The 21,659-nt window shown below is 46.2% G+C and overlaps 1 protein-coding gene across 9 annotated transcripts in view; it reads left to right on the top strand.

Annotated features, from left to right (window-relative positions):
• Nucleotides 1-21,659, top strand: part of LEF1 (lymphoid enhancer binding factor 1) — a 71,589-nt gene that overhangs the window by 3,681 nt on the left and 46,249 nt on the right. The gene's annotated exons all lie outside the window — the stretch shown is intronic.

Raw genomic sequence — 21,659 nt, 5'->3', positions numbered from 1 at the left:
GAGTCTTAGAGGTGTTGGTCATGATCACGGTGGAAAAGCTGAGATTAATGTCTGTGAACAGGGCTGGGGGCTTTGTGGGGGGAGCCCTGGTTTACGACTGTAGGATAATGTATGGCAGAATGATGTAAATGCCGTCTTTGTAGTGACTGGGACAGATGTGAATTTCCTGGCTTTAACTCTTCATTTGTTGAGGAAAATCAAGGGCTGGAAGCAGAACTGCTAAAGTTGCATGTCAGTAAGATGAGAAGATTGGATTTTTTTTTTTTTTTTTGCCTTCAGATGTGGCATTGCTCTTTGCTGATTGATATTTATTTCCACCATCAGTTGGTCTGCGTGAAGGCTTTATCTATCTGGCAGCATTGCTTTGAAACATACCCTGTATCTTCAGCCAGAAATTGTGAAATGGTCGTTTAGGAATTAATGTCAACCATGATGCAGTAGTTACAGCTTTTCCTTACATTGTGGCGAGCACTGATTCTTCCAGGTTGGTCCCTCTGTTTCCATTGGTGTAGATGCATGTTTAATGGATTTTAATGTACTTTTAATTCTGGATAGTCAATTCCCATTTATTTTTGTAAGCCTCTTGGTATGTATATAGAGCAACGGAGAGGCAGTATTAAAATGAGCTGTGAAAATTATATTAGTAGAACCGGAGTGGAGCGGGAAACAATTTGCTTGTAGGCATCCTGCTGGAAAAATGCCGCTGCCATTGTGCATGCTGTGATAGGAGAAGTTGGATGCTGTACCTTCCCTGTGACAAAGCAGTTTTCCCTCGTACTGGATCTTTGATTTTTTACTTGGAGGTCTCTGTCATGGCATTGTTTTGTTCTCTGATGTTCTTGATTTTTATTCAGGACTGTGGAATTTGACTTCAAAAACAAAAAGAAGGGGGCCTGATCTGTACTGGTAATTTGACAGCAGCAAAAAGTGTTAAATCAATGTATATTTCGAGTTGGAATGACAGGGTGCTTTGGCACTGAAAAACACACGGATCTGCATTTGAAAGACGCAAGAACTCATGCAATACATTGCCTTCTATAGCTGTGGGGGGTTTTTGTGTATAAATTCCAGTTCAGAGGCCTACAGCCATTTAGGGTGAAGCATGATGATCACAGTCTGTTGATATTTGTTGTTGTAAATGCTGTTCTACAGAAAACTTCTGTTTGGATGTATCATAGGGAAAAGCATGCAGCTTTTCAAGAGGTCATTGAGACTCAAACCTGCCCCTTGGATGACTAGGAAACTTCTGACTTTTGGTTTTTTGTACCCCCTCTTTGCCATGTTACCTTCATAAGAAAGTCCTGAGTGCTGGTGCATGGCTTGGAACAGCCAAATCCAATTTAATTGTTCTCTGGGTATTTTTTCCATATATGCATGCCGTGGGGCTGCCACTCTTTGTAGATCTGGCATCAATGCCCTCAGAATATCATCTTGCGGAGGCTCTTGTCTCAGGTACTTGAGGAACTGCCCTTTGTGGGTATGGTAAAGGGGAGGAAGGGGGAAAATGCATCTTGTTTTCAATTGTAAAGCTGCCTGCTGAACATCTGAGGGTCTAATTTAGTTCAGTGCTGCTCTTGCATGTTACAGCAGCACCACTATTTCAATAAAACAGCGCTGTTGCAGGGCTGCAATGTTGACATAAGCCTGGAGTTCTTTCAGTTTAACCACAAGGCTACACGCTTGAGTTATTAAATAATTTTTTTGTTTAATTGAACTATAATCTTTGTTAGGCTCGTAGCTGACAGTCGGGTTTTGATGCGCGCGAGATCAAAACGCGGCATCCCGGAGGTGACATGCTCGCTCGCTCCACGCCTTACCACGGCCCCGGCGCCGCGCCGCACTCACCTCTGTGCGGTCCCAGACGCTGCCCTCCAGTTTGGCTCTGCCTCCCCTTTCCAGGGCAGCGTGCCGGGGCTGGGGGCAAGGAGCAGCTGAGAGCAGCAAGCACTGGAAGCAGAGGTCTCCCCTGGGGTGTCAGTCCCCAACCATTTGTGCCTGGTGTGTACCTGCGCCCTGCTATTTGCATGACAAAGACGCTTCTTGTTGATGCATCTGTTGCCTGGAGGTGTTAGCCAGGATTAAAAAGGCGCCCTGGGGCACTGAATCTTTTTTTCCACCTTGGAAGGACCCGCTGTCGGCAAACTGCCCCGGGGATGCACTCCTGGGGAATGGCGTCCAGACACAGGGCAAGGACGCTCTATGAGGAGGGAGAGAAAAGCTCTAATGGAAACGGGAAAAGTTACTTCCATCCCCCATATGTAGGGGAAAAAAAACCCTTTCCTTTTTTAAAAAAAGGCAAATGCTGTAGAAGCTTGCTTCGTAAAATTAAAAGTACAAATCTACAGTCAGACACAACTTGACTAATAAACCAGAATAAAAAACCATGGAAGTCTAATTTCAGGGCAGCTTTTGGAAGGGAGAGGGTGTTTGAGAAGGATTTAGAGTCTTCCAAAATCTCTGTGTTAGAGAGGTCTTGTCCTCCCCATTCTCCTCCTCCAACTTTTTCTTTTTTTCTTTTCTTTTTTTTTTTAATTTTCTTATTTTACTGGCAACTGATTTGCTTTTTCCAAGTTGTATATGTAGGAGCAGGAGAGTGTTAATTGCGAGTTCAGGTAGGAGCCTCGTGCCGCAGTATGTGTTCTTATCAGATAGGTGGGTAAGTGGAAAAGTGAAGCAGTTGGTTGAGGTGGCTGCAGGAGAAGTGGCATGTGATAGTACCAAACCGCAGTAACACCTGGTGAATGTGCATCCTGTGTGTTCGAGATATCTTTTGGTGGTTTCTGAGCATGGCAGGGGTACTGAAGATGGGAGATGGAGGCAGATGTTTGTTTTTTAACGTGTGGGTTTTTTCTTTGGTTAGCAAAACTAGTTTTGGGGTGGCAAACCTTTCTTGTTTGTTTGATGGGAACGTGGGAACAGAGGAGGTGACTGAAGAAGGATCATTTCTCCATGTTGTAAATTCATCCAGAAGATAACTTTGTTTCTCCCTCATTCCCCATGAATTAAACTTCCTATGGAAAGATAAGAGGATTTCTACAACCTCCCTTTTGTCTGTTCTTATGTGTTCTTGGGGTCGGGGTTTCTTTCTCCATGGCTCAACCGCCTCTTTGTAGCAGCTGGATGTGTTAAATAGGTCCGAGGATACAATGTACAAACATTTTATGGTAACTTGCAAAACGCAGCACATCCATTTGAAAATGACAAGGAATTCTTCTAAGAGTTGGATTGCTAGGAACAAGGCAATTGAATTGTGGATATTGTTTCTGCATGTGTGTTTCTGCATGGCAGGGGGTATGGAGTTAGTTCACATCTTGAAGAGCTGATGTTCCAGAAGATTGGGAGATTAATATGTGCAGAAGGAAGGATGAGGGTAGAAATAGCAAAAATTAGTGGCTACAGAGCCTCAGTGAGAGGATTTCATTTCCCTAGCCACATCTTCTATTCCTCTGAAAGCTGGCTGATTCACTTGCTTGTGGGGAAATTTTGGAGCTCCAAGGGGAATGTATGGGACCTGCAGAAGGATACAAACCTGATTTTTCATTGTATTGTCTTTCCCTGAGAATTTGCTTCTGCTTACTATGCAGTTGTAGGGAATTGCTGGGAGCTGTGGTCAGCTGAAAGCTCCCTGGCCCAATATGAACTAGGCTTTCGCAGTATAGAAGTTGTGGCTCAGCTCCTGCTCCCATATCACCCACCAGAAAGCTTTGCTCTGATTCCCAGGTTGGCATTGGAGCAGGATGCTCTGGGGGCCTTAGGCAGCTGTGGTCCTGTCACAGACCTCTCTCTTCCCTCCACAACCCCAGACCCTAGCTGGAGGAAACGTGCAGCCGAGGGGCTCGACAAGCCAGAGCCGCTTATCCAGCACCGGAGCTCTGCGGCTTCACCCTGCGTGGCACACAGCTTCTCAGTGCAGTTGAATGATCCCATTTAGCCCCTAAATAACTTTGAAATCAAGCAAAGAGGAGCACAAAGCTTCCTGGCTGTATGGAAGCAGAACTTGACAGAGTGTATTAGTGTTTGCCCGGGGAGGAATTCTAGCACTATTTTCTGAGGAGCTCGGTGAGTCGTGCCAAATGGCAGCACCGGGAAAGAACAGGAATCTGCTCAGCCCTAGTAGTGGGACCTCATTGCTGCAAACGTGTCTCTCAGCTGCTCTGACTCAAGCAATCGTGACTGATCAGTCTAAGATAGGAGTCAGGCCACTGTGAAACATAAACCCAAGCCATGAATGGTCATGGGATGAGTTTTGGTGCTGTTTTCTTTCTCCCACTTAATAAGATGAATCCTCCATTTGGAAAAGGGGGCAGAAGAAGTTAGCACAGTGGCTCTAGGCTGTCCTTGTCTGAAGCTTGGTCTGGTTGTTCCTGACAAGAGCTCCAAGCAGTCTCAGGTATGTAGTTCATTGTTACCGAGATCTTTGGCACATACTGGCGAAGAGAGCACCTTTTCAGCTTTTGCTGCCTTCTCCTTGTCACATTGATGCAATTAGCAAATCTATGTAATTGTGAATGGGCAAGGGGAAAACAAAATGTTCTCCTGATATCCCAGTGCAGAGGCAGCAATTGTGTGTGTGTGTGGCTTGAGCAGAGGCATTATCAAAAACCCCACCCATTAGAAATCATCAGTTGGAGCTTTTGTAGTGCAATACATGTGTGTGTGTGTGCGCATGCGTGTGTATGTTTATGTTCTAAATATCCCTTTTTTTTATATATCTAGGAGCTAATTCAATATAAACTTTAAATGGTAGGGCTGCTGCTTACTTTTTAAAGTGGTTTAAGCAAAATGTCATTCCTGTCTCTTTTCCAACTTAATCCCAGCACAGAAAAAATGTTAATAAGAATAGCTTGTTATGGGCTGCAAGTGCCAAGGAGGATATGGCTCAAGAAGAAAGCCTGAAGCTCCACAGGTTCAGGCATCAAAAGAGGAAAAGGCTTTTTCCAGATAGTTGCAGCACTGCATGGCTTCAGGCATTGGAAAGCCTGGGTACCGCAGGCCTGGCTTCTCATGAGTACTTAACTTCTGTTTATAGTTAGCAAAAATGCCTCCTGATATGGGAAGGAAATAACCCACACAAAAGCATTTTACTGCTGCTTAATATTTCTGAAGTCCTATCAGATGCATGTGCTTTTTTTTTTTTTTGCTAGTAGTAAAACACCACATCTCTCAAGAAGACGAATGTGCAAGAGTCTGTTTTAATATGGACACCAAACATCTTGCGGCCTGAGGTCTGTGTGTTGTGTGTCCCTCTGTGATCTCCTGTGCTGCTCTCACATGGATGGACAGTGATCCAGCATGTGCCTGGTTCAAGGGAAACACTGCTGGGAGCCAGACAGTCTGGCCTTGACCTGGTCAAGTCAGGTTGTCCCAGCTTGTGTCCTCCCCGCTGCTGCAGGGAAACCATGTGCTGTGACGCTCCAGCTGTGCGTGTATGGCTCCCATTTACCCCAAACTGCCCCGTCCTGGGTAGCAGGCATTTCTCCAAGCTGGTTTTAGTTGTAAGACATGTTTGGCATGAGGTTGGTGCTCATCTGGCTGCTGGGTTTGGTTTCTTTCTGCAGGGCACTGGTGGCAGGAGGTGCAGCTGCTTGGCGTGCTGCTCCTGCCTGGGCACTTGGGAATTAGTGTCTCTGTTGCTCTGGCCCTTCAAAAGCATTAGATTCACTTAAGAAAACTGTATTCAGAATAACTTAATCTAGCAACCCAGTGGCTTCTATTTGAGACCTGGATCTTGTAGATATGTTTATTTAGTTTGAGATTCCCACTTCAAAGGAATCTGTCCTCTCAGCAAGAAAGTGATTGAGCACTTAAATAAAAATACATTCATTGAATCTTTGGGATTGAGCTAAAAGTGCAGTAAGGAGTTAACATGTGCACCAACTGTGCTAATCAGTCAGGGATTGCCTGCTCTCCTAAAGGGGAAGAAAAGGGGCCTGAATGGCCTGAGAAAAACTGGCTGGCCTTCTGTGGCTTCTGGTAGTGGTGCTGCTTGCTGGGGCTTCAGGATGAGATGAAGGACCTAGAATATCTTCACTTGTGATCTTCAAAGTTACCAAGTCCCTTGTGTAGAAGAGCATTTTTATGGAGCTGAAAGGTCAGCTCAATGATTGTTTATTTTCTTTAAATGGCTGTGGATATAGGTAAGGTTGAGGCATAAAATCAATAGGACGAGCTTAGTCAGCGAAAATTACAAGTGTAAAGTTACGGGGCTTTGATTGAATATTTATAAAATCGGCAGCTGAACTTAAAAAGTAAGTGTAGTGCTGTCACCAGCTGTAACACATAAACCAGAAAACTGCTTTGGCTAGGAGTTATTAAGCAAGCCAGAGAGGAGTTAATTCCCAAAAGCGTCTGTCTATCCAAGCACTTTCAGTACTCCAGCTCCGTACTTCAAACAGTGCCGCACGAGTCAGCGGGCAGGTCTGCTTCACCCGCACCAGGGCAGGGGGAAGGAGTCCCGTGGGAGCACAGGACTTCATGCAAGCGTTTGCTGTGAGGTACCTTCTGACAGTGCTGGTACTTCAAAGCAGCAGGGTACATGTGCAGGTGCTCGTGGTGCAAGGCAGCCCCAGTAATGCTGCTTTGGCAAAGAGCAGCAGAAAGCTGCTTGTGTGACCTTTTCTTCTTCCTTTCCCCTCCTCGCTTTCTGAATAGGGAAGCTTTAAAACAATTTGAAACAGGCTGGTGCTGCATGTCCAGCACAGTGCCAGGCACTGCACATACCCAGCAGCCCTGCTCTGAGAAACCTGGAACTTGTGGGAGCTGCAATGAACCCCACAGTGTCAGCACAAGGAGCGAGATTGCACAGAATTGGAAGGCATGATGCTGAAATCCTGTGGATACTGATGACAGCTCAGCTTCACCTCAGCTGACTTGAATGTAGGTCCGGATGGGGATGCAGTCATTTTCCAAAAAAACCAGTCTGGAAATGGTTTGATTTATCATGTATGTTCAGAAAACAGGGAAAGGGATCATGGAACTTTTGTTGAACAGTTGAGTTGGCTCAGAGGCAGAGAGCAATGAGCTCTAAAATGCTATCCCTGTAGGCTCTGTATTTCCGAGTAGGCATCCCAGTGACACTGGCTCCTCAGAGCTCTGTAACTGGTCACTTAGCTATGCTATAAGGCTCTATTTCTTCAATTTTCTGCCTTTTTCTGTGTCTCGAAACTGCCTCAGAGGTTTATCTTTGTGACTGTCTGTTGTCTCTCCACAGTTCTGGCATATCTTCTTGCCTTGATCTTTCTTCATCCCTATCAACTCTTGCATTGGCAAGCTTTGTCTAGCATAAAAAAAGTAGAATGTGGAGGTGACGATTAAAGGTGTCACCGCTTGTCAAACGCAGACCACGCTCTGGGAGAAGGCCTTTTGCCTGCCGATGTGCTAAAATGCAGACAAACTGTGTCCAGCAATGCAAACATGTTTACTTTGTTAAAATGCCACAATCCAGTGATTCGTTGAGGGTCTCTCTTTTCTGAAGTTTGAGTGATGCTGTATGGGGTTCAGGAAGCCACAGTTACAAGTGGTAATTGTGTTTTTTTCTTGCTCTTTATTTTGCCCCCTGCCAGTCCTGTACTTCCTTCACTGCAGTTTTGTATCATTGCCATGTGCCCTCACAGTGAGCAAGGTTCTTGCCACCAACCCGTGTTCTGTCCCATGCCACAGAATGCCATGGCACATCTTCCTCAACTAGTTTTTAAAAAGTGGCTTTGTTCTCACATCTGTGCCCTCTCCTCAGTTTAGGCTTTGTGGCAGTTTGTTCCATCCTTGTGGTCTGGTTGGCAGCATTTCTGTATCTTAAGCTGAAAAAACACTTGTGCACAGAAAAGCTGAGGTGAAGCACGAGAATAGCTGTGCTTGACCCAGTGCAGGGACCCCTCCAAACTGGGGGAGCCTGACTTCTCCCGTGAATGTCTGCATGTGAGTTAGGCCCTGCCAAGTGTAAAAACTGTCCCTGTGTTCACATCCAGGTCCTCCTTTTTCAAATACAAACATTACGTGCAGATTCCGCCTCTCAGGGAGCTTTTGGGAGTGGGGTGGGAGCTCACGGGTGGGCGAGGGTCAGGTCTGGGAGCCCAGGGTGGTGGGGCAGGCAGGGGCAGGCCCAGATCCCCTCCAGCCTGCTGGAGATCAACACAGGAAGAAGCAGTGAGCTCACCCAGCTGACACTGGGAGAGCTGGTGAGGATACTGAGGAAATAAACCATACGTCGAACATTCTACTGGAAGACATTTTCAAAAACTCAAGCGATTATAAAATAGTTTACCCTGAAGAAAGCCCCTTGTTTGGCTGCCCTCTGACTGTAGCATGCCAAGCTGTGTTTTGGTCTGGTTTTTACTGCCTGTTTGCCTCCTGCACACAACTGAAATTCAACTTGAAAAAATAAGTTTCAAATGAACATGTTGGATTTGAAAAATTTGTTACTCAAAACCTACTCTCTCACATATTTTCATGTCTTAAATACCCTTGCTATAGGAAGAAAAGGAAGCTGTGCTGGATTTAAAGGAGAAGAAAAAGAAATAAAACTTTAAAAAGCTTAGCTCTTACGTGTGTGGATTTTTCAGGTTTTGTTGAGACTTTTTTTTTTCCTATCTGTTATTTTGAGGATATTTCTAAGATAAGAGTGCAGCAATCCTGTTTTAGATGTAAATCTTCAGAAGGAAGGATTGGAATAGGAGAACCACAAGTAAATGCTAATTTATTAGGTGACTCCCCAGACAGTTTGACAGCAATATTGCAAACATTTTTTTTTTTAATAACTGGCAAATATAATCTTATCAGAGTGACCTGTAAGAGGATGACTTCATACTTTGCAATGAGGAAATACTAAGAGACTGTAGGAGAGCTGGTCAAAATGCTGCCTTGAAACATTTTTTAGTTCAAGGGTGCTTCCAAAACAACCTTTCCCTCTTTCTTTGACACTTTAAATCCTTCCTTTTATTGCTTTTTCTTTCCAAGGATATGTGTGTAAGTGAGAATAATGCAGGCTAATGGGGCAGAACAATAAATATTCAGTCGGGAAATGTGGTTGAATCAAAGCCGGTTCAGAAACCCCTGTGTTGAGGGCACAGGCAGACTTCCTAGGAGAAGGAGATCTCAGCAGTGGGTTTGTGAAAATGCCCTCCTCCATTAAATTAATCTCTCTGGCCAACATCTAGTGGACAAATTATTTTTTCAGGTTCATTAGGAGAAGAGCCTACAGGTGGGTGTTGCATTTTTTATCTGGAGGTGGTGTGTCACAGTCCAGGAGCCTGTAGCTCACAAATCAGCCATGGGCTGCCGTTGGCCTTTCTTGTGTTACCTGCGCTTCCTCTGTCTCCTCTGCTGGGTTCTCCCAGGAGGGGAGGGCTGGTTAAACCAGTGGCTGCGATTTGAGCCTAGGAGGTTAAGCCAGGACTGGCAGAGGTGCCTGTGGTAACAAAAGTGCCGCCGGTAAGTTATAGCTGCATTGAGGCTGGAGCAAAAGTTTGTGCCTGTCCAATTAAGCATGAAATAGGTAAATTCTGTGCATAATTGCCCAACCTAGAGTGTAGCATGAGGACGTGACCCATGGAAATTGCGGTGCGTCAGTGACTGCCGGCAGATTCCTGGGAAGTATCCCTGGCGCCCACGCTGGCACTGGGGTTGTGTGTGTTTATGCGTGTGGATGTCCTCTGCTTCCCCGCACTCTGCTCCCAAAAGCAAAGGCACAGTCTGGGAGGAGGCTTCTGCAAATGAGAACCTGAAAAAGCAACATTCATTCAGGGTCTTAGAGGAAGGTGAAGGCAGAGGTGGGAACAAAATCCCTATTTCCTGAGTTCACTTCGGGAATTCACCTGAAAGACAGCTCACTTATAAACATATGTTTCTTGGGTTGGTTTTGGTTTGGGTTTTTTTTTGGTTTTTTTTTTTTTTTTTTGGAAAGAAAACGAGAAGCCTGAGAAAGTAAAAAACCAAGATGTGTGTGTTAGAGGGAGGAAAATAAGAGTATTAAAGCCAGTGCAGATAGGAAGAAAGTTTGTGTCAGTGCTGGCTGTGGCTGTGTTTCACACCTAGACTTTGAATGAAGGAGCAAACAATCTACTGAAGTTTCTAAGTAAAAGCAAGAAGGGGCCTAAGAGAACTAGCCCAAAAAAGGTTTTGTCAAAAAACAGACTCTGTGTTTTCTCATTTTCCCCCCCTGCCGTACAACAGCACCCATATCTTCCCACTTGGTTTTCTGTTTGCTCTCCCCCCCTGCAGGGGACCAGGCTGTTTGCCCTCAGCACCATTATTTTTATCCTCCACTTTTGTCTCCATCCCTCTCAGAAGTTCAGTGCAAACACAATTAGATAACGAGCATGGTGCACTCCCTCTCCTGGGAACCTGCCATTGATTCACGGCTCTTGCACACAATGTGCTGGGGATGGCTGGCCAGGGCTTCTCTGTCAGCTGCCCTGGCACTGGCCTGGTGGGACTTTTGTTGTTTACTGTGGGGACGGGAGGACCTCAGAGCAGCTTTTTGGGATGGCAGCTCAGCAGCAATGGCATCTTCTCTTCCTGTTCCAGCCATGGTGGGCACCTGCTGAGGCCTCAGTGATGTCCGTGCCCTGTGCCTCAGCAGCCTCTGGTGGGAAGAATGGTTTGCAAGGAGGTGCTGGCTTATTTGCAGCTGGGGGCTTTAACTTTTTCCTGGGCATCCTGAAATATCTTCTGTTTTAATACACTACAGTGCAGCCATTCTGTGATCACTGGAGCACAGCTCTCAGCTTCCTATCTATGCTTCTTAAGCAGTGTGCCCTGGTGCCATTGCCCTCCCAGGTCATTGGTGGCATTTTCTTTTTGTCTTCACAGCTTTGTAGCTGCAGCCTGTACACTGTGACCACAGCTGGTGGCTGCATGGTCCCCAGCACCGCAGCCAAACCTAAAACTCAGTTTGTTGTGGTCCTGAAGGTAGTTACCTTGCAGGGATTTCAGTTCCTGATTTCAGGAGCTGGTGAGGTTTGTTTTAAGGGTCACTGGCTCTCCCTAATGTGGTTACCAAAGAACCCTGCATGAGGAGAAGCTGTGCCTCTGACTGGGCACGGAATGATGCCTGTGCAAGTTTTGGAGTGGGCTGCACGGGCTGAAAACCTGACGGACAGCCTTCAGGTGCCTCTTTTGGGCTAAATAGTGTCTCTTGAGTTTCACTGAATAGCTGCAAAAAAGGAGCAAGCTTTCAAGAAAGAGTATCAAGTAGCAAGTGAGTCCTCTATAAATGAACACAGAAGTCCCTGGAAGGGAAAAATTAGCAGTAATTACAGTAAAACGTACTTTTTCATCATAGTAATGGTTTGACGTTGAAAGGTAGGGTTGCAGCATCATGTAAAAGTTATTTTTCTGCTGTGTCTTCATAGTGGTGATTGTTTTGGAGACCTTTGCAGTGCTATGCATGTTACTTGCTCAGTTTCTGGAGGCTGCCATTTGTTTCCAGATACTTGAGACTCCTTGTGGGATAGGGAGAAGTTGAATTATCTGCCCTGCAGATAATGGCAGCAGATCTCTCTGTTTACAGTGACTGCTTCAGCTCTCTGTATCTTGCCACTCTTTCCTCTGTGTTGCTGTATGAGCATCCCTCTGCTTATCAGAGTGAACACCAGAGCCACAAAGAATTAGTCCTAATTTTAAGAAGCAGGCTGTGCAGAGGAAGCAGTAAATTTGCTGGGGACGGCAGAAGAGTAGAAGGGGGAAAAGCTCCAAAACCTTGGATTACCACAGAAAAGACTTCTGTCTTGATACTAAAAAAACAATAAGCTTTTACATCTTGGTAAAGAGCTTGCTACGTTTGACTCTAATTTCAGCCTTGGTATGGTTAGTGTGTTAAGGAACAGTCAAAGTGAAAATGAGACAGTTTACCAGCCTTGAAATGACAGGGACATAAGCTCTGCGTCCATAGGGAGGGAGGCCAGATCCCTTTGCTGTTGTCTTTGAGTCGGGGTTTTAATGACTACAGGGAGGAAAGGAGTGTTAGTACCGCAGAACAAAAATGATACAGCTAAGAGGAAATTATTTTTATTGCTAATACATGGGTGCTCGTAATGTTTAATTCTTTACAGCTTATGCTTTATTTGCACATTCTTCCTTCCTCACCACTCTGCACACTGTAGCAGCAGGACCATATTTCAAAATTACTGCTCTTAAAGGCTCCTATTCAGTGGTTTTACCATGAATAAACATATTTGTCAAAGTTGCCCTGGTGCTCAGACTGGGCAGCACATGCACACAGAGTGGTTCAGTTGCTGTGTCCTCCCAGGCTCTTACTTCTTGCATCTTTCTTATCCTCCCTCCTTTCGGCTGATAGGTTTTTAAAGTTCCCTGAAAATATTTTCTCGGGGTAATGTAGATGTACGTTTGATTAAAATTCAGGACAGTCTTTTCTTGATAGAAATTTACTTTTGTTTTCCCTAGCAAAGCCAGATGAGCAGAGAGGAGGAGCATGGGAGCTTTTGATGCCCCTGGAAACGATATTGTGGCAAGAGTAGTTTTAAGGCAGCCTAAGAATTATCTGCATGACTGGAGGAGAGAGAGTCTTAAATAAAGCTTTGCAGCATTTTATACTTTTAGGTCATTATTTATCTTTTTAGATAATTAATGGAGATTTAGTGTTTGTCTGCCATGTGCTGTGTGTCTGGTTTAAGGTAAGTGAACTACTGTCAGTTTGCTACAAGGAGCTGCAGAGACAACAGCTTAGGCGTCTGCATTATTTTCCTTTGCATCAGGTGCTAAAAGTCACTAAACGTACTGTGAGTCACAATATTTTTTCCCAATTTGACTCGCTTGCCCAATTGTATTTTTACTTCAGCCTTTAGGCTTGAAAAAGCATGTGCATAATCAGTTCATTTTGTGTGGTCTAGGCTATAAAAATGCCCCCTCTGTTCTTTCCATATGAAAAACGTGTTTTTAATTTTGGGGAACTTATATAATTTTCTGTGCTTTCTTTTGTATCTCAGATTAAAAACAAATGCTCCCTTCCCCTAACTTTGCATGTTCCAATTATGGAGTTGTGAAAATAAGTCATCCTTCAGCTTTTGTTACTTTAAAACAGCTATCGGTGATGTCAGAGTCAATACTAAAAGCATTAAGAATGCTGGCAGAATGTAATGCAGCTGCAATCCAACATGATGTTGGAAATGGGGTTGAGAGCATAAAGGCTTTCCATATTCCCAGGGCGCACAACTGCTCGCGGCCTTGGCTTTGATCTCTTCAAAGGCTGCTGCCTCCTCCTAGATGGAGAGACTTGGCTGCCACTCGCTCGCATTGAAAAAAGGCAGAGGTCTCTATTCAGGCAGAAATCAATCACTGTGCAGAAACAATTATGTGTAATTCAACCATCATGAAAACAGGGTGAGATTATGGGTTTGTTACCTGAGTGACTGCCTGGAGATGGGGAGCAGCGGACGCGGGAGTCCTGCTGACATGCCACATCTTGATGACAATTATAGACACATGAATGATGTGGCGGGCGGGGGCGGCAAGATGACAAATGCTGGTCACGCTGTCCAGCAGAGCAGAAAATGAGGTTACAATTGGGAGATAATGTTTGCATATGTAACCATATTTCAGCAAGCTGGGCAACTTCAGGGAATAGCAGAGACTGGCGATCGTAAACAAAGTCGGTGTGTGCCATGACTATCGGCTTTCTACGACACAGAAATGTGTGTGTGCAGTGAGAAACCTGGGTGCCACGTCCTGAGGAGCTGCTTGTTTAAAATAGCCCAGAGGCATTTTTTTCTGGGAATGGGGGAAGGGAAGAATTGCCTGGGAAAAGGAGAAATCTCCAGAGTTTGGCCCTCAGAAGGCAGAAGAAACAAGCAAAAATCCGTGTCCATCCCTCCGTGTCTCGGGACAGGGTGGTATTAACATGGCAATGAGCAATGGCTGTTTATGAGGAGCACTGAGGAGCGCATCTCCATCTCCTACCTTCCCCTCCCAGTGGGGATTTTCGCTGGCCTCATGGCAGTGCATCTCTGAGCGAGAGCATTTCTACATTTGCATGGTAACATTTTGGCTGCAATAGGCTGTCGGTAGTGTGACGTGATGCTCAAAATATCTTCTGATGTATAATGGCCTCCTTTAATTAGGAACTTTTTTTTTCTTCCCCTGAGTGGTGAGCAATAACTGTCCGTCTTTAAAAAGGGAACTGGCATGTGCAGTATCTGCCATGAGAATATTTATTTAAAGTATTATTGCCTATAAAGTCTCAAAATAGTTTTCCTCCCCAAAAGGCAAAATAAAACACAGATGACTGATTATAAAATGGTATCCCTGCTCACTTTGGTACACAGGATGAGCTTTACCTTTTATACTGCTCAGGCTTAGACATCAGAGGCGCAAGAAGCTGCTTTGAGTTACAGATCTTCAAACAATAAGTCAAAACAAAAAATCAATCCCTCCAGTCCCTGGGTGCAGTTAGCTAAAGATAAAAGAGAAAAATAAAGTTATGCTAAAGCAGATAGAGGAAAGGAACAGATACGCCAAGGAAACACAGAGGACAAGTGCAGAGTTGAAGTGGGCCTAGTGTGAGCCAACATCAATGAATTTTTATCTTATCAAAAAGTTTTAGGGTTGCCAATTCTTTTCAAACTGGATCCACTCTGCTCCAGGGCTGCCTGAAGCGTTGTCTTCAATAAAAATTGCTTCTCCCTACCCCCCGCATACCTCCCTCTCACTCCTAAATGTAATCACATGCAGGGATTAGCCTGCACCTAACTCAAGGTATGAAACTTCACTGCAGACTTCAACAGTAAATCAAGGACTCTGATAGTCCCTTGTTATTACAAATATGAACTGAAATTTCTTTTTAAGTGTTTGGTGAAAGATGCATCATCTCAAAAAAAGTAAAACTGTTTTCTTCTGGGGTTATTTCTCCCCCCACACCTCCCAATAAATTTAAATTACTAAGGAATTTCTAAAATTGATTTTTTAAAATTTATTGGAGTTATTTAACCCTTTTTAATAGCTGATACATGAAAATTTTAATGCCAGTTAACTGTCGGTATTGAATCAAGTACGTGGCTTAAGCCTTAACCTATAAAGAAGAAAGCATCACGCCTCAGTGTTGCAATATGCGACCTAAATCCCTCTGTGTGTCTCTTCAGTACTGACATCTCTGGGGTCTAATCAAACCAAAAAAAGCCTTTTTTAAAAAGAGATCTGTTGGCTTTGAGTTTTTTCTGTTTCTGTTGCATCTTTCGAGGTGTTTATAATAGGGGTGAGCACGTGTTTCGGTACTGTTGGGAGGAGATCGAAGTGTCTCTTGGCATCCCTGGTTCAGGACAGCTGGTGCTGGTACTTGGACATAGGCACATAGACAGACAGGAGATGGTAATGCTTCAAGTAATAGCTACTCCAATAGCAGAAAACACCTCTATCCAACCAAAAGTGAATAATAGACCTAGGTTGTACCTTGTGCTCAAAAATACCTGAAATGAACTGATATTCAATGGATTTTGGGAAGTCTTGTTGATGCAAAACTTCAGCTCAGTAGCCAGTGTCTCAGGGCCTGTTTCCCCATCTGTGGTGTGGCATAATATCTGTTTCAGAGGTGGGGCAACAGAGCAGAAGAGGAAGAATAAAGGGTTCAAGCTATGCAGATTAAAGAATGCTAAGGCAAGGGTATTGATGTTAGGTCTTGCTCTTCAGTGGGAATTTGAGGGGGCGATTTCAGACAGCTGCCTGGTAACCCGGGGCTGGATCTTCTCACTTCAGGCTGTTGAACTGCTGCCTTCGCTGCTTTGAGAAAAACAGAAAGCACTCTTTTCTACGTGAACAGTTGCATGAGCTGCTACAGAGGTGTTTATGGGATTGTGAACTGAATGGGAAAAGGGTTAGAGAGTATAGATGTTACTGTGAAATATGGTATGGAATACGTGGCCCACACTGTGAAAAAAATGGTATCTCTAGTCTCTCATTTCAATGAGGTGGAAGTTACTGTAGGTAACTACTTAGAAGAAATGTTCAGCCAGTTATTGCCTTAAAAAACCCACATAAAAATCTGCAACTAGATAATTATTCCCATTCATCTCTGGGTAGATTACATCCTAAAGATAATATTTTTTTAATTGTTTTAATAGCTCTCCTTATGGTTGTCTTCTTTGAAGTGAGGAGCAGGATGGCACGATACCTCTCAACAGCAGCAGCTGCACAAGGAGCCAAACTGAGGCTGGAGGCTGCCCAGCTACAGCTCGGTGTTGCAGACCTGCTTTTGTCCTTTACCAGTTTTGATTTCCTTCAGTCCAGCTGTAGGTGAGGCCTTGTCATCAGTAATTGTCAGCCTCTCAAAAGAAACATTTTATGTTTTTTGGAGGCAAAAATGGGCTTGGTACTCAAAATGCTTGGTATTCAATATAATGCCTGCTGACTGGTGTAGTTTTGCAAAAGCCAGTGGGAAGACCAGCAGTCCTTGGGATGGCTGATACAGAGCAGAGATCTGCAAAATAATAATCCTACCCAGAGGAGGGGGATGTGTGAGGCCTGTGGTGCATTGTGATCTTTTGTGTCCGTCCTGAAGGATGCTATGCACAAGCTGCAAAGTGTGTTGGTTTGAGTCAGGATGAACTAGGAGACTCACAGGGCTTAAGCAGCTCACTCTGAAATGGAAAGTGCCTTAGCTTGAACTTATGAAATATATTTTGCTTTTTTGTGTGTTTATTTTAAACATTTGTTGAATGGAAACAATGGTCGGAGCAGAGGTGAATGGTAAATACAATGCTCTGCCTGGCCCCTCTGCCCCTCATGCCCTAGGAAAGCAAGCTCGTACCTAGCTGCTTTGGGAAGCATCAGACATTTCCCTTTCCCATTTCAAATACTTTGATTAAAGTATTGAAGACAAATGTGTCGATTTGGCCTAGTTCCTCTCAGTGTGAGGCTTTTCTTTCTTTGTCTTTTTTTATCTGGCCTAGCTGAGCAACGCAGCAATAGCAGCTAATTGACTTAGCCTGTGTCAACTCACTGCAGTACAGAGACTTGGTTGTTTCAGCTCTCCCAGTACAGCAAGCAGGAATAAAACCAGCAGCTAAATGCTGTGTCAGGCTAGGATGGAGCCTGGGCTAAGTGCAGAGCGAGGCCATGGCACAGAGGTGTGTACTGAGGAGCCCCCAGGGAGCCCCTGGGAAACCTGTGGGATGGCAGGGCAGGCACAGTTTCTCAAAGCTGGCCTACTTGGCCTCTAAAGTAAACACTAATTTGTGGTCTCTTAGTAGGGAGGGAGCAGTCCAATAACACCGGGATAACTTTCTTGCCAGCAAGGCTTGTTGTTCAGGGCAGCATTTAACTTCATCTAACTGGGACACTCAGGTTTCAACAGCCAGCCTGCAAAACTGGCAGACAACCTGAGGGTGCCAGATGATTTGCTAGACGCCCATGATGAGAAACATCTTGCTGGGTCCCTGACAGGTGACACAGGCCCTGGGACCTGCTCATTGGCATGAGCAGGTTCTTCTGGTAGAGAGGGGGACAGAGCTGACAAGTTTTCAATGGCCATGCCTGGCTCTCCTGGCACCTGGATGAAGCAATGTATTTGTAAGTGCTTTATGAAAAACATCCTTGGATGGGAGTGGGAGCATCAGTGGGTGCGTGGGGAAGGGCTCAGAAACATGAAGTTGCTTGTGGCTGCAGGAGTGAGGAGTGACCAGCTTGACCTCCTGTTGGACATGCTTCTGCCCCGGGATGTCTCTGGCAGCAAGGAGTCCTCCACGGACACCGGCTCAAAGGTCTGCCCTGTTAAGTTCTGTCCCAGTGGAGCCGAGCCTTAAATAACAGGCAGATGTTTGCAGAGCATGTATTATGGAAATCAGACTAGTCATAACTTGACTGCTCTAAAATAATGCGTGTCTCTTCTAAAGAGTGGCGGCTCAGTTTTTTTTGGCTCGAGGCAGAGACAAATTTGTGTGCGCAAGGCAGTGGCCTGTGTGGGGCGGCCGGGGGCCAAGCTGGGCCATTCCCATCCCTCGGGGCACTCGGGCTGTCCCAGGGCGGCACCGACCTGGCAGCACATCCCCTGCTCCCGTGGGAGGGTTTCAGTCCTTCCAGCTCCTCCTGGCTATTCCCAGCCCCTGCCCCGAGAGAGCTGGGGGCGCCGTGGCAATTAGGAGGTTGTCGGTGTGGCCCCGCAGCTGCTGATTTGCATGTCTGCCTACATCGGGCAACTTCCATGTTTCTCCACATTCCTCCCCAGGGCTGCCAGCACGTGGCCGTCTCTCAGGAGCTCCTTCCCACGCCCTGGCAGGTGCTATCCAGCATGTGACACAAGTCCTGTCCTCAGTGCCCCGAGCTGATGGGTTCAGCTTGGTGGGGTGGCTCAGCAGCACACAGCAGGTTGGAAACCTGTGGCTGCCTTTCATGGTTCCTCCTCCTGGGAAGTAGTTGTGGGCAGAGCTTCTTTGTCATCGGCGCTTACACAGGGTCACCTGCAGGAGTAATTCAATGTTAAAACTAAGCCCTAGTCTTGTTGGAAACTTAGTTTATTTTTATGTTTCCTGTCTTTTCAACCCTTGGGCCGTTCACATTGCCCTCGGGCAGGTGTTGCTGGGGAAGGAGGAAGGCTGTCTCCTGCTCTCCCTTGGCAGCCTCATCAGCTGGACCTGGAAAAGTATTGAATTAGCTTTATTATGCCACTGATTTGAAGTCATTACTGGTGTAAGCCGATGCAGTTCCATTATTGTTGATGGGATTGGGACTCTTCATGTCACAGGTGAATTGGACTCAATTAACCAAAGCTGTGGTCTTAATTAGAAGCTTGGCTTTCAGTGGCTCCTCCCGGGCCCCGGAGGTGGGATGCCCCCTGCCATGTTGTGCCACTCCACAGGGCTCAGCAAGTCAAGGGGAGAAGATGCCACTTTTTCCCATGCAGCATCTGCATGAACTGTGTGGCATCCTCTCCTCGTGCTGCACATCCCCTCAGCTTTGCTCTGGGGGAGAGGAAACCCAGCACAAAATGTGGAAAGGGAAAACCTGCCCCTTTGGGCTCACGAGTGCAGACATTGGTGCCTGTGTCGCATCAGCTCTGGATCTGCCCCCATAGCCTCAGTAGTCCAGTCAGGGGATGAGTGTTTTGCTCTTTACTTGAGAGATAGTTAGTCAACAGTTTTGACAGATAGTTGGCTTGACAGGCAAAGTGGGAAGCTTCATGTTTTCACTAGCTGACAAGTTTTCAGTGGCCATGCCTGGCTCTCCTGGCACCTGGATGAAGCAACCTATCTGTAAGTGCTTTATGAAAAACCTGATGCTCATTACTGCACTTAGATAGATAGAAAAACCCGGGCACAGGGAAGGAAACATCCATTTGTGGGACTGGCCAGCAGCACAGATCCCAGGGAGGTCCAGGGTCCTGCCTCCCACTTGCCCTCTGTGGAACAGGGACCTCTACCCAGTGAGCTTGCAAATGGTTTCCTGCACCCTGTCTTCACCTTTCCATAGGAGAAGGCGGCTCTCCCGAGGCACGCTCGTGCTGGGGTGCCAGCACGTGCTGCTGCAGCAGGGCTGGAATGCAGGACCATCCCAGGGGCATGCCTGGCTGCCTTCCCTCTGCTGCTGGAGGGGGCGACAGCCTTTTTTTGAAAGCGTGCACCCTCCTGCTAAATATAGCATCAGTGCAGACTCTATTTTTAGTGTGCGTTTTAAGTGCACTTTTCAGCAGAAGCCCTGCAGGATTTCAGCAACAGACCCCACAGCTGGGTGTCCTGGGGGGTTCTGTCCTTTCCCAGTGAGGAAGGATATGCTGGGGATGGAGAGCTCATGTGGTGCACATCCGTGGCCCCGTGTGCCACATGCTCACCGTCCGACTGCTGCAGAACAGGCAGTATAGCGGCTGATTGCTGCCTCCCGCTCAGGAAGATCTCCTTCCTCTACCTGGCTGCTGGGTTGTTTTGTCCTTTCTCTTCCCTCCCAAAGCTGGTAGGAGCGTAGTAGCTACTTGGAAACCTCTCCTCCAAGCTCAGGTGTGGCTGTGGTTGGCCAGCTTGCTCTGGAGTTAAAAGGGACTGAGCCGTAAGTGTGGATGAATATTGGTTTAACCTGCAGCCTCACGTAAATCCCTTTCAGACCAGTCTCCCCACTGCAGTTAGGATTTGGTACCGTTGCTGTTGCACCCTGTCCTGTGTCTAGCTGTGGCACGCCCTCTAGATGGCAAAGAGGGGGTGAGAAGAGGAAGGCCTGGGCAGTGGGAGATGGCTCAGCTCACTGTGGTTTAGGCTGGTTGTAAACTGTGTTGCTCTAAGTGCTCGTTCATCTGGTTGTATTGCAGGTGGCAGCTTTTCTTGGGCCAAGCAGGAGTCTGAACCCACTAGCAGCCTTGGGGGACTACCCTTCTCTGCTCCACAGATGTTAGGGAAAGGCTTCCTTTTCTGGTAGCCATCCAGAAGGACTCAGTGGTTCCCTAACCAATGTCTGGAAGATACGTGAGAGGAGACCCATGCTTAGCACCTCTGAGTTTGTGATGTGCAAAGTGTGCTTGTAGTTGCACATGCTGTCAGCACTGTCCTGCATGTGGCCTGTGCCCGGGGGAGGCAGGGGAGAGAAAGGTGCTGCTATTTTTGTTCCAGTGGTGGTTTATGATGGTTGTTTCGTTGCCTAGATATCTTACAGTGGGTGGCATTCACATCAGACACTACCCCACACCTGAAAAACAGAAAACAAACAAAAGCTGAGATAAGCGGTACTTTAAGGAAGATCAAAAACTTGCCTGCATGTTTCTTCTTCTTGGGGAAACCTACAGTACTACTGACAGATCAAATGCAGGTTTAGGTGTGTATTCATGGGGTCTTGGTGGGCCCCACTGTTCCCCTCTAAAAATAGCAAATGAGTGGTATTGCTTAGAGGATATGACAAGTTTGGTATGAATCATCCCATCAACACAGGAAAAAAGTATTCTCTGAAAAGATTATTTTTGACCCTACGTATATGGTCAAACATTGCCTCAGGAGCTGCTGGGACAGTGCAGTGCATGGTGGGGCATGGTAAAATGGCTGTGTTTCAGGCCATGATCACATGAAACACATTCCTTTTTACTTCATCTATGTAACAAACTTGCAGTGGTGCACCTGGCACTTTCTGAGCCTGTTTTATTCTCCTTTCAGCTTGGCTGTGCTGGAGCAGCCCTTGCTGGTGCTCAGCATGCACCTCTGTATTTCCAGCCCTGTTACCTCAGACGGGTTGAACCCCAATGGCCGAATGAAAAGTGTAGCATTGCTGAGCTGTGCTCCTGCTGAAGGTTTATGTGCATCTTCATTTCACTTGCATAACTTGCATATGTAGGGGCTACTCTCTGCTGCTATTGCTATGCAAGAAGTCAGCCTCTAAACTTAGCTCTGAGCCAAGACATCTTCCCCCGAAGATGCACAGCACTTCTTTTCACCATCACTGCTGACAGGAGGGGGTTATATAATTCAAAGTTCCTCTTTCAGTGCTCTTCAGTGCCTGTGCTTGCGTTTTGCCCTTCTCATTTCATGCATGGTGACCCTTCTGTTGCAGCAGGGTGAGCGGTGCCAGGCTGTGCCGGTGTCGGCAGCGGGGCCAGCGGGTGCCTGGCATGCACGGCTGCGGGAGCTGCCACTGGTGTTTCAGAGGGCACCGAGCTGACTCTTCTCCGATCTAAGCAAAATCCTGTGCCAGCTGGGTAATGGGGAGAGATTAATGACTGCCTTGGAAGCCAGTTTTCCAGCCTACTGGCC

This window comes from Corvus kubaryi, unplaced genomic scaffold, assembly GCF_017639235.1.
Source record: "Corvus kubaryi isolate FWS band 111438036 unplaced genomic scaffold, C.kubaryi_AGA036_p1.0 71, whole genome shotgun sequence".
In the NCBI taxonomy this organism is placed as follows: Eukaryota; Metazoa; Chordata; class Aves; order Passeriformes; family Corvidae; genus Corvus; species Corvus kubaryi.
The sequence above is the reverse complement of the archived record's forward strand: the minus strand, read 5'-3'. Positions and strand labels throughout refer to the sequence as shown.